At 34.5% G+C, this 12,952-nt stretch overlaps 1 protein-coding gene across 6 annotated transcripts in view; it reads left to right on the top strand.

The window, feature by feature from the left end:
* Positions 1-12,952, top strand: part of LOC137623299 (activating transcription factor 7-interacting protein 1-like) — a 290,333-nt gene that overhangs the window by 218,205 nt on the left and 59,176 nt on the right. The window lies entirely within an intron of this gene.

The following is a 12,952-nucleotide window of genomic DNA, read 5'->3' as shown; positions in this document are numbered from 1 at the left end:
GTTTCAAATAGTAAGCCACAGAGCTCTATGTCTGGAAGTCTTTCTATTTCTATATGTAGAGTTGCTTCATATCGTGCAGCCAACAAATCTTGTGGATACGAGAATAGTTCCAGATGGTTTCAAATTATTATCATTAGAACATAGATATACAGTATGTCTATTTTAGGCTCCTTAGAGGCTTTAAATATCCGGCCCCAAGACTAAACAGTAAGTAACTGGAGATATTAAAGCTTTCAAGAGGAAACTGAAGACTTAACTTGTTCTCTTGAGTGATTCGACAGTGTGGATTTGACAATAAACGATCCATATGCGGTGTGAAATATTGAATGCCTTGGAATACACATGATAAAATTACTTAGAAGGTCCTGTAGAAAGTAGGGTTCCACCTGATATATTATTGATAAAATGGAAGAAATTCGCCAACCCAAGGAGTCAAGCGCAACTGGCCAGATAATTCGGAAGGGAAAAATATTTATATTAAATTAATATATAAAGAAACATTTTGTAAGTATAGAAGGTATAGATGAAAATCTATGAAAATTAGAAATTTAAATCTTTTCTATAAAACCTGTTTCTTAAAAACAGAGAAACTCGGAAATGAAAATTATTTATATTCATGCCTTACCATTTATTTACTTAATTCTTCCATTACTGAGGTATTGTTCTCTGGTCTGGATGTCTGTGGCCTCACAAGATCTTTCTCTTCTTTCAGACAAAAGAATGTCAGGATGCCAGAAAACTTTAAATCAATCAGACAAAAGAGAGAAAAGAGCAGCTGAAATTTCAGCACGGGTATACAGTATAGTAAAATCAATAAGCATTGACTTTTTCGCATTTAAAAGAGACAGGAAGAATCTTTCGGCATAGTCCATGTTAATGAGGATAAAATTTTAATTTCTTCATGAAAGACTACATGTTCATCCCACCTAACATTAAGTGGAGGGAGCTTATCTGTCGTATCTAAAGCTCACCATAGTTCAGGTGCATCCTGTCTTCAATAGCATGAAACCACCCGTCTCTAGTCTCGTGTTGCATATATTGATTCCTTACTTTACTTTAAGGACTGCTCTCCCGATCCTGTCACACATGGATATCCTGTGCTCTACAGAACCAGCAAGGTGTGCTTGCATTCATTCTTAGGTATTTCGATGACCACACAGGTAGGAGGTTGGCCAGGGGATAAGCCAGACAGTACTACCTTGAATCCCTCTCTCTAGTTACGGCTAATTATTCTTTTGCCAACACATACGCCGAATAGTCTGGCCGAGACTTTCCTCACAGAAGTTTTATTCCAGCTGTTACCAAGTTGTGGAATGATCTTCCTGATCGGGTAGTTGAATCAGTAGAACTTCAAAAGTTCAAAGTTGGAGCAAATGCTTTTTTGTTGACCAGGCGGACATAGTCTTTTTATAGTTTATTTATGACATATTTGTTTTTGATGTTGTTGATAATTTATTATATGACATGTCTGTTTTGACGTTGTTTCTTATTTTAGAATGATTTATTGTTAATTTGTTCTCTTCATTTATTTATTTCCTTATTTCCTTTCCTCACTGGGCTATTTTTCCCTGTTGGAGCCCCTGGGCTTATAGCATCTTGCTTTTCCAACTAGGGTTGTAGCTTGGATAGTAATAATAATAATAATAATAATATTAGAACCCTTGACTTATAGCATCCCGCTTTTCCAACTAGAGTTGTAGCTTGGCTAATAATAATAATAATAATAATAATAATAATAATAATAATAATAATAATAATAATAATAATAGGAGCATCGATATATTTGATTTTGTTGTAACATTGATAGTCTACAGGTAATAAACTGTTTTCGACTACCATTGACCTGTACGCAAGTATGCAAAAGAAATGAACAAGTTTGTGTGAGCTTTGGAAGATACGTATTGTTTCTGGGGGTCTAGATTTAACATCTAAAGATTGGAGAAGTTGCATAAACAGATTGAGGGAATTCCTGTTTTCTTGAAATATACACAGTAAGATAATTGCTTCTATTGTTAACATATTAAGTGGCACCATTGCTTTAAAAAATGTTTGCATTGTGACCTTTTCGAAAGCGACACTTGCTTTTAATAAGTCAATTAAGGACATTGTTGTTGACCTTAGCTTGAGAGAGCCAGTTTTAACATTTTCCACATTGGAATAGTTGGACCTCTGACAAAGTAACAGTTTTAGCTTTCGATATAATCAGCAACCACTAGACATCGCAAAGACTGAAGATATTAAAGGCTTTGAAGAAGCTGAGGACTTTCGTGTTTTCTCAGTGCTTCGATAGTAGGGATTTGACAATTATTGCGGAATACACTGTGTGCTACTCTTAAGTACCTAAGAATCTATACGAGAATCACCTCTTGTAGTACTTAGCGAATGTGACTAGAGCCTCTGAAGTGACAGGTATCAATTGCTAGCCTTCTTTTACTGTCGTGAACATTGTCACATTGAGAGCGATGACTAAAAGTTCAAAACTGTTGACAGGGTATATGAAAGTTGATCTGGTGACCACGAAACAAAAGAATATACTTCTGATTTCGCCAGATGTATGGAATTATTAATTTAATACGAGTAAAAACGAGTTACAGATCACAAGAGTCGATTCGAAGTATGCCAAGTTTTTTACGGGGACATAGGAACATCAACAAATGCTACTGATCATGGATACTTGAGTTAACTCTATTAAATTATGTCGGGTAGAAATAAAGAATTGTGAATTTTAATTTACGAATAAGATTATTTGTCGACTATTATTTATTCTTATGATTTACGGCTACGAAGACATCCTAATAAGAAATTTTATTCCCGTCGATAAAAAAACGTGCAATAAGACACATGGAATAGAAACAATTATTACAGTATATAGTACAATAATTAATAATCAATTCGTTAGTTTTGTTGGCCTGTTAGCCACTTTTACACTCGACGTGAAAGGTATATTGATATTGGACAATTAAAGTGAAGCTACAAGTACAGGATGTAATTAATCCGTGCTTCCATAAGATAACCATTGTCAGCATATCGCTATTACCGTCAAACCCTACATTATCTGAATGGATTTATGTTTTGCTGTTATAGCAGAGATTGAAATGTGGATTTAACCTAACCGCAAGGTTCTAATTTTTTAACTAGCCCAGAAGCTCCTGTTTACTATAGGTTGGTATCGAAGGAGCATGAATGTTTACATTGGTCTAGCCACGAGAGCCATGTAACCTCTTGAGTTGAGCTCCACGATGGTGTCTACCAAACTCACCTGATTAGAATGGATCGTGTTGGCGATAATCAGCCTGATTTGATTTGTGAACTGAATTTGGCGAGCTCTCATGATATGGAGTGAAGATTACTTCGAAATGTGGTTAAATTTGAAAGCTTCGAAAGGAGTGTAAATTGGAAAGCTTCGAAATGAGGTTAAATTTGAAAGCTTTGAAAGGAGTGTAAATTGGAAATCTTCGAAATGAGGTTAAATTTGAAAGCTTCGAAAGGAGTGTAAATTAGAAAGCTTCGAAATGAGGTTAAATTTGAAAGCTTCGAAAGGAATGTAAATATGAAAGCTTACTTTTCATTTCCTCTTTCTCCGGGCTTTTCTATATCATTTACTGTGAATCAGTGATTTCTTGGGACAGACCAGTTGGCACTACAGTGCCTCGAAAATGTCTATTAGTTCATATCTTTAGTTTGTTTTTCATATCTTGATATCTGACAAGATCTGCCACTGACATTTGCTCTTTATAAACCATATGTGTGCTATTACCGCTCGTATCAGTCTACCAAGGTCTGTTGATATTCTATGCTCTAGGAACCCTATTGGTGTAATGGGTGGTTAATTAAAACAGCTTTAAGAGAATAATTTAGGGTTGAGAAGAGATATTGCCAATGCTACTGACCAAAGGATATTTAGTTTTCTGTTTTAAATTTCATATGGTATGGAGGCATGATTATATTTATTTTCACAAGTCAAAGCAACTATAAGAACTTAAATTTTAGAATTTTTACCTATTTCGACCTTGGAAGTAGAAGAGAAGACTCGAATGCGTTGGTTTATACGGTGCACAGAGGGGCTCAGATCTGGTCACAGTGTTGCAGGGCTGCCAACCTCAACTCGATTATTGACTTATATTTGAGAAAATATGATTGCTCAAGTTATTCCTTTCATTATATGGATATGGTTTCCAAGAGAATGATTCAAATGCGTTTTATAATATATGTTCCATTAGACTAGGTAAGAAAATTGAGAACATTTTGTTAATTTTAGTTCTACTGCGCAGTTCATTTATCTGAAAAGTTGAACGCCTGATTATCACTTATAATAGAAAAACTTTCAGCAAGCATTGTTTAAATCAATTACCTGAGAATGGCAACACAAATCAACATTCATAGTGAATGTATGTAATTTTTTTTTTGGGGGGGGTCTGGTTAAGAGCCACATTAAAAAAAAAAATATTGAGCCATTGCAAGCATCCATGAAAGTGTTATACAACACTAATTATAATTAATTAAAAAACAATGAAACAGGCAAAATTGAATCCTCCACTAGTGTTGCGGATGTTGGTAGTACTGGAGAGTTTCATAAGTGTGGATGGGAGGCCAGAGAGAGAAGGTCGGTGGGGGTTGGAGGATCTCCTATGAGGGAACTGCTGTGATGATGCCATCGGGTGTTCATCGGATTTTCTCTGCGGTGTTGGCTAGTGTTGAATAGTGTCACTAATATAATTATCTATTTTGGGTTACATATTTGTGATTTTTAGCATAATGAGTAGCAAGGATTCTTAGAGTGCTATTGACTGACGATAGGTTATGGGAAGGAAAAGCAAGAATTTTCATTTTTTTTTTTTAGTGCATATTGTCTTGAAATTTAGTTTAAATCCCCGTACAGTTGATAGCCTCTACTAAGAATGTGAATACTAATTAAAAAAATAAAGGAATAGTATTTGTTTCTGTTCGAATGTGTGGAGGCGCTGTTGAAACACAAGCTCGTCATCTGGCAAGAGTAAATGTTGCCATCTAGTTGGTCTCCACTAAGCGCGCCCTCAACTACGTCTTATTTGATGCAAAACAAGGGGGTTGGGAGCTCTTGGTTGTGGCCCCTAATAAGTTTGAGTACAGTTAATTTTAAATATTTTGTCTTAACTTTATAAAAGAATAAAAAACGGAAATGTCAGGAAAAACATTTTATCCACAAGTAGTTCTGACAATATGTAAACCGTAAATATATGGTGGGTTTTGGTCTAGGCTGGATGAAGCAGGTTTGTGCCTACTAGAACCAATGCCAAATGTTTAAGGAAATAAGTGTTAGTGAGGACCTCTGGGTTCGTTCCTTCCAACCTAAAGGAGAAAGATCACTTGGTTGGGGTGTCACTCAAGGGTATCTTTTTGATGATTTAAATTCCTTACATTTAAAGGCGTTTGCCTTTTAAATGTTCAGGTCACCCATACTAGCAGACTGGATTCGTGATCTTTAATTTTCTGGTGTCACATTAGATTGTAATTTCATGGGAATTTGCATTTTAAGTTATCTGGAGCTCATTTGCCGATGTTTTGACCAATTTTTTCTTAAATTGGTTTTCTACAGTTTTTTAAACTGATAGGGAAGATGGGCGAAAGAAGAATGAGGGCCATTAGCAGCTAACCATGGCAGAGAATAGTTTGCAAATTATATAAAGTTTGGTTTAGTCACACTTTTATTTACAAAATGTAAATTTTTTTCCGAAGGGTTTAGCCTTTTTCAGTTAATTATAGTTTCTAGTTAACTCAACAAATTTATAGTTCGCAGTTAACAAATTTATAGTTTAAAGTTAACTCGACAAATTTATAGTTCGTAGTTAACTCATTTCAGTAGTGAAATTCTTCAAAGATTTCCTCTGAATTGAAGATCCATTTGTCAAGTAACTGGTAAACTATAAAGAGATCCAGGTTTGCATATTGGTTCATTGTCAATGAAAAATACGTCAGGGTAAGCGTGAATTGATGTACATGGCTAACTTTGAAAATTTTTAGGAGAAAGAAACTTGGGTTTCCTTTGGGTAAAATTAATTTTTGCAGACTCTAAATCCACTTCTGGAAACAAAAAGAAGAGAAATTGGCATTGGTGATTTTACGGAATTATTAATTTAAAACAAGATTAAAATTTTTAATCTAAAACAAGATTAAAATTTTTAAAGCGAAAACTACCATTTTGAAATATTGCAATGGATATTTTAAGAAAAAGATTTTATTTTTTACTTTAAATCGGTATCCTACATAATCTTTTCAGCCGATACTAGTCCACCGCAGAACAAGGGCCTCAGCCGTATCTCCACCTGCGTCTGTTTATGGTCTTTCTGTGCCACGCCACGGTCGCAAACTTCCTTAGTTCGTCCATTCTTTGTCTTCTCTTCCTTCCCTTGCTGCTTTTCCAATCACTGGGGACCCGTTCTAAATGCTCATTTATTATCTGCCATTCTCATTACTTGTCCCGTCCATGTCTTTTTTTTTTTTTACATGTTAGAATATTTTCTACTTTTTTTCGCTCGTATCCAGATTGCTCCTTTTTTTCTTTTAAAGTGTTATTCCCACCATTATTCTTTCCATAGCTCTTTGAGATCTATATTCATATATATATATATATATATATATATATATATATATATATATATATATATATATATATATATATATATATATATATATATATATATATATATATATATATATATCTTTTAAGTATTTTGATAAAAAAAAAATTTATTTAACACTTTTCACTTAGGTAACCCTTTAGAATTTGATGCCTCCCATATCGAAAGGAAGTGCTGAACCTTTTATATTAATTAATTAGTATGGCCAGGGAAAACAATGAATTTGGCCCACGATATTTTGACAGTATTCATTAAATAGTGAAAACTTCAAACATGAAGCAAAAAACTAACATTTACATCCCAGTTTTGTAGTCTAAGATCCTATGCACAATTTTAACCCATACTTACGATTCTCTGGTTGAACTCAAGCGCGCTCTCTAAACCTCTTGCCCGTACATATCTCCAAGTATTATTACCATAATACGAGGAAGCCCTTAGATCTTGCATAACTGGAAGAAAAATTGCCGAATGTAAGGGGCAAAGTCGACCGACAGACACCAACAAGGCAGACACCACAGAGGGTGACCGCGCCTGCTTGGTTTAGCTTTGGCCTTTGGGTTGTACCCTCGTGTAAGCCCTTTTTGCCACAGCCCGTCAGTTGGGAGTGAGAGAGCGTGGCTGTCCGCCCTCTCTTCACTATCTCCCAGGTTTCTCTTCTCTGTGTTCCGCTCTCCTGGTTTCTCAACGTCGTCGCTGGAGACGATCACTTTTGTAAGTATTACGAGATCGCTAATTGACTATCCGAACGAGAGGTCAAATGACTCGTCTCGTTGGAAACGAGGCTGTTCGTAGTGCGCATGCGCTTAGCGTTTGATGCTGGTGTTTACGGCTGAGGGCGGGAATATACTGGTGCTGGTTCGTGATTTTAAACGCATATTTTCATGCCAGGTTTTTATTGTTCTTTAAATTTTATTTTGTCGTAAGTTTTCATTTTATCGTAAAGCAATGGCAGATTTTATCATTTTTATGGAAAATAAATTATTTTCGTAATAAAATTTAATAAAATTATACTACCTGGCGGCTGGCAAGTGTTGGGGGTACATCAGCTAAAGCTTTGAATAGAGCTGATGTTGGATTTGGTTGCGTTCAGTGTAGGCGGGAAACTTGTAGTTTTGTCCTTATGATTCTGTGAGGTATAGGATATATATATATATATATATATATATATATATATATATATATATATATATATATATATATATATATATATATGTATATATATATATATATATATATATATATATATATATATATATATATATATATATATATATATATATATATATATATATATATATGGGTAGTTTCAACTGAACGCACACCAAAGTGGTTTTTTTTTTCATATGAATCATATTGTATTTTAAGAATAGCCATTAGCAAATTTTACTATACCTGTAAACTCTGCGTAGTGCGATGCTATGGAACCTAAAATGTTTAAAAACCGCAATTAATTAATCAAAAATATTTGTCTTACGTGAAATACCCGAGAGAGGGAGGGGGGGGGGGAGCGTGTGAGTCGGGCCATCCCCTATTGCTATAGAAACGTTAGATGCTCATTGTACCGGGGGACAGGACAGGAGACCTTGCTCTGGTAATACTACCGGCTTTAGCAGGCTACCACCAGCTTCTCGTTTACTTTGAACGTTGGACTCACGTGTGATGGAAATTCTCTTCTTTGTTAGTGAATTGTGCTTGTGAGATTGTGTTAAAGTTCTGGTGTGAATTTAGTGTTACTGACCTCAGGCAGAGAAAGTGTGCTGGCATAAGCCCTACTTGATCTCAACGAAGGGGGATTATTTGTGTTGTGATGTGAAATTTGTGTGACGCTGTGGTGTTTGTGTTATACTAGACAAAAGAAAACCGCCAAAATCCTTGGAAAAATATATCTTATTTTAGCTTTTATTTATGGAAAATTGGTTTATGGATATAGTATATTTATCTATATAGAAAATAGTGTTAAACGCATATTTGGTGGAATTTCCGTTTATTAAGATAAACCGTATTTGGTATAGAAGTATGATAGAAGACCAAGGGCTCCCAGGATCTCTTTGCGGAAGAGAAATGGAAAATAACGAGTACATTTCATATTGTAGATAAGATGTAAATTATTAGTCATGCAGATAAAATAACAACATAATATTTATAAATGGGCTTCATTTTTTTTTGTCACTCAAGTCATATTTATGTTTTTGAAAATAAATATTTTTGTCAATCAGTGAAGGTTTTTCAAGGTCAATCAGAATTGTTTACAATCACTGTTGAAAATTTTGATGTCAACCAGAATTGTTTACAATCACTGTTGAAAGTATTGAGGTCAACCAGAATTGTTTACCATCACCGTTGAAGGTTTTGAGGTCAACCAGAATTGTTTACAATCACCGTTGAAGGTTTTGGGGTCAACCGGAATTGTTGACAATCACCGTTGAAGGTTTTGAGGTCAACCAGAATTGTTTACAATCACCGTTGAAGGTTTTGAGGTCAATTGGAATTGTTTACAATCATTGTTGAAGGTTTTGAAGTCAACCAGAATTGTTTACAATCACTGGAGGTCAATCAGAATTGTTTACAGTCACTGTTGAAGGTTTTGAGGTCAACCAGAGTTGTTTACAATTACTGTTGGAGGTTTTGATGCCAACCAGAATTGTTTACAATCACTGTTGAAGGTTTTGAGATCAACCAGAATTGTTTACAATCACTGTTGAAGGTTTTGAGATCAACCAAAATTGTTTACAATCACTGTTGAAGGTTTTGAGGTCAACCAGAATTGTTTACAATCACTGTTGAAGGTTTTGAGGTCAATCAGAATTGTTTACAATCATTGTTGAAGGTTTTTGAGGTCAATCAGAATTGTTTACAACCATTGTTGAAGGGTTTGAGGTCACCAGAATTGTTTACAAATACTGTTGAAGGTTTTGAGGTCAATCAGAAATGTTTACAATCAACGTTGAAGGTTTTGAGGTCAACCACAATTGTTTACAATCAACGTTGAAGGTTTTGAGGTCAACCAGAATTGTTTACAATCACCATTGAAGGTTTTGAGGTCAACCAGAATTGTTTACAATCACCGTTGAAGGTTTTGAGGTCAATCGGAATTGTTTACAATCATTGTTGAAGGTTTTGAAGCCAACCAGAATTGTTTACAATCACTGGAGGTCAATCAGAATTGTTTACAATCACTGTTGAAGGTTTTGAGGTCAACCAGAATTGTTTACAATCACTGTTGAAGGTTTGAGGTCAACCAAAATTATTTACAATCACTGTTGAAGGTTTTGAGGTCAACCAGAATTGTTTATAATCACTGTTGAAGATTTTGCGGTCAATCAGAATTGTTTACAATTACTGTTGAAGGTTTTGAGGTCAACCAGAATTGTTTACAATCACTGTTGAAGGTTTGAGGTCAACCAAAATTATTTACAATTACTGTTGAAGGCTTTGAAGTCAACCAGAATTGTTTATAATCACTGTTGAAGATTTTGCGGTCAATCAGAATTGTTTACAATCACTGTTGAAGGTTTTGCGGTCAATCAGAATTGTTTACAATCACTGTTGAAGGTTTTGCGGTCAATCAGAATTGTTTACAATCACTGTTGAAGGTTTTTGAGGTCAACCGGAATTTTTTACAATCACTGTTGAAGGTTTTAAGGTCAACCAGAGTAGTTTACAATCACCGTTGAAGGTTTTGAGGTCAACCGAGATTGTTTACAATCACCGTTGAAGGTTTTGAGGTCAACCAGAATTGTTTACAATCAATGTTGAAGGTTTTGAGGTCAACCAGAATTGTATACAATCACCGTTGAAGGTTTTGAGGTCAACCGGAATTGTTAACAATCACCGTTGAAGGTTTTGAGGTCAACCAGAATTGTTTACAATCACTGTTTAGAAATTTTGAGTTCAATCAGAATAGTTTATAATGACTTGAACATTTTGAGGTCAATCAGAATTGTTTACAATCAATGTTGAAGGTTTTAAGGTCAATCGGAATCCTTTACAATGACTGTTGACGAATAAGGTCAAATCAGTATTGGTTATAATCACTTGATTATTTTAAGGTCAACTAGTATTGTTTACAATCACTGTTGAAAGTTTTAAGGTCAATCAGAATTGTTTACAATCACTGTTGAAGGTTTTAAGGTCAATCAGTATTTTTTACAATCACTGTTGAAGGTTTAAGGTCAATCAGAATTGTTTACAATCACTGTTGAAGGTTTTAAGGTCAATCAGTATTGTTTACAATTGCTGTAGAAGGTTTTAAGGTCAATCAGAATTTTTTACAATCACTGTTGAAGATTTAAGGTCAATCAGAATTGTTTACAATCACTGTTGAAGGTTTTAAGGTCAATCAGTATTGTTTACAATCACGGTGTAAGGTTTAAAGGCCAATCCGTATTGTTTACAATCACTTTTGGCGACTTTAAGGTCAACCAGTATTGCTTACAAACACTGTTGAATGTTTTAAGGTCAATCATAATTGTTTACAATCACTGTTGAATGTTTTATGGTCAATCATAATTTTTTACAATCACTGTTGAAGTTTTACGGTTTATCCAGTTTTACGGTTTATCCAGAAGTGTTTACATCACTGTTGAAGGTTTTAAGGTCAATCAGAATCCTTTACAATCACTTTTGAAGGTTTTAAGCTCAATCAGGGTTCTTTACAATCACTGCTGAAGTTTTAAGGTCAATCAGAATCCTTAACAATCACTGTTGAAAGTTTTAAGGTCAATCAGAATCCTTTACAATTACTTTTGAAGGTTTTAAGCTCAATCAGAGTCCTTTACAATCACTGCTGAAGTTTTAAGGTCAATCAGAATCCTTAACAATCACTGTTGAAAGTTTTAAGGTCAATCAAAATCCTTCACAATCACTGTTGAATATTAAGGTCAATCAGAATTGTTTACATTCACTGTTGAATGTTTTTTACAATCACTGTTAAAGGTTAAAGTCAATCAATATTGTTTACAATCACTGTTGGAGGTTTTAAGGTCAATCAGAATTGTTTACAATCACTGTTGAAGGTTTTAAGGTCAATCAAAATTGTTTACAATCTCTGTTAAAGGTTTTAAGGTCAATCAGAATTGTATTTAATCAATGATGAAGGTTTTAAGGTCAATCAGAATTGTTTACAATCAGTGTTGTAGGTTTTAAGGTCAATCAGAATTGTTTACAATCAGTGTTGAAGGTCACCCGATGACTTTGGCCGGATTAGCCCTAGTTTGGTTTATTTTAATCAGAACTTCCTATGAAGCTGGTTCCGGTTCCTAAACAGCGATAACCATCGAAGGACAAAATAGGGGACCAGTCAGTGCGGTTTTGTATCTCGCTTATAGCGTACTGTAGAGATTTAGACATTTGCTCATGGGACTTACGCATTCCTTCGGTTATCAGCTGTACTTGGTATATCTATCTACTTTACCTCAGTTCTTGTTTCCTTTCTTCTGGCTGTCCATGTTTTTTATTTTTACCTCCTAGCGTATCGCGAGGACCTAAATGCACGTTTATTATTATTATTATTATTATTATTATATTATTTTGATTTTTATTATTACTTGCTAAGCTATAATCCTTGTTAGAAAAGCAGGATGCTATAAGCCCAAGGGCTCCAACAGCGAAAATAGCCCAGTGAGGAAATGAAATAAGGAAATAAATAAACTATAAGAGAAGTAATTAAAAATTAGAATAAAATATTTTAAGAACGTTATCTTCAAACTAATTCTTTCGTGTAAAAACTATCTACTTCAAAAACTTAAATTTGGTAGGATCTTTAGGTAATTTTATCGAAAGTAACCTGTTAGAACTCTTCGTGCTTGTAGCATCCTGCTTTTCAAACTAGGGTTGTAGTTAGGCTAATGATAGATTAGAGAGTGATCACACAGATAAAAGGTTAAGGGACGTGGGACGATTAGTTTGCCAGGGGTGTGATGTCCGATACGCATAAACAAAACACGTTAGTTAGTGTTAATTTTTAATCAGATCAAGATCAGAGGATTTGTTTTATTTTTTTTCCACTACTAGAATTCTCTCTCTCTCTCTCTCTCTCTCTCTCTCTCTCTCTCTCTCTCTCTCTCTCTCTCTCTCTCTCTCTCTCTCTCTCTCTCTATCATTGTAGAACAGTTATATATATATATATATATATATATATATATATATATATATATATATATATATATATATATATATATATATATATATAGTATACATATTTTTTATAAAATGTGTGGGATTTTGCTTTTTGTCAGTTGAATGTATTTTGATGGTTTCAAGATCATAATGTAAACACCTGTTATGATGATCCCGCCAGTCGTCGTTGGTTGGTATCGAGCGACGTATTGTCGCAA

Source organism: Palaemon carinicauda, chromosome 30 (genome assembly GCF_036898095.1).
Source record: "Palaemon carinicauda isolate YSFRI2023 chromosome 30, ASM3689809v2, whole genome shotgun sequence".
Classification (NCBI taxonomy): Eukaryota; Metazoa; Arthropoda; class Malacostraca; order Decapoda; family Palaemonidae; genus Palaemon; species Palaemon carinicauda.
Note: the sequence above shows the minus strand (reverse complement) of the source record. Positions and strands in the feature narration are given on the sequence as shown.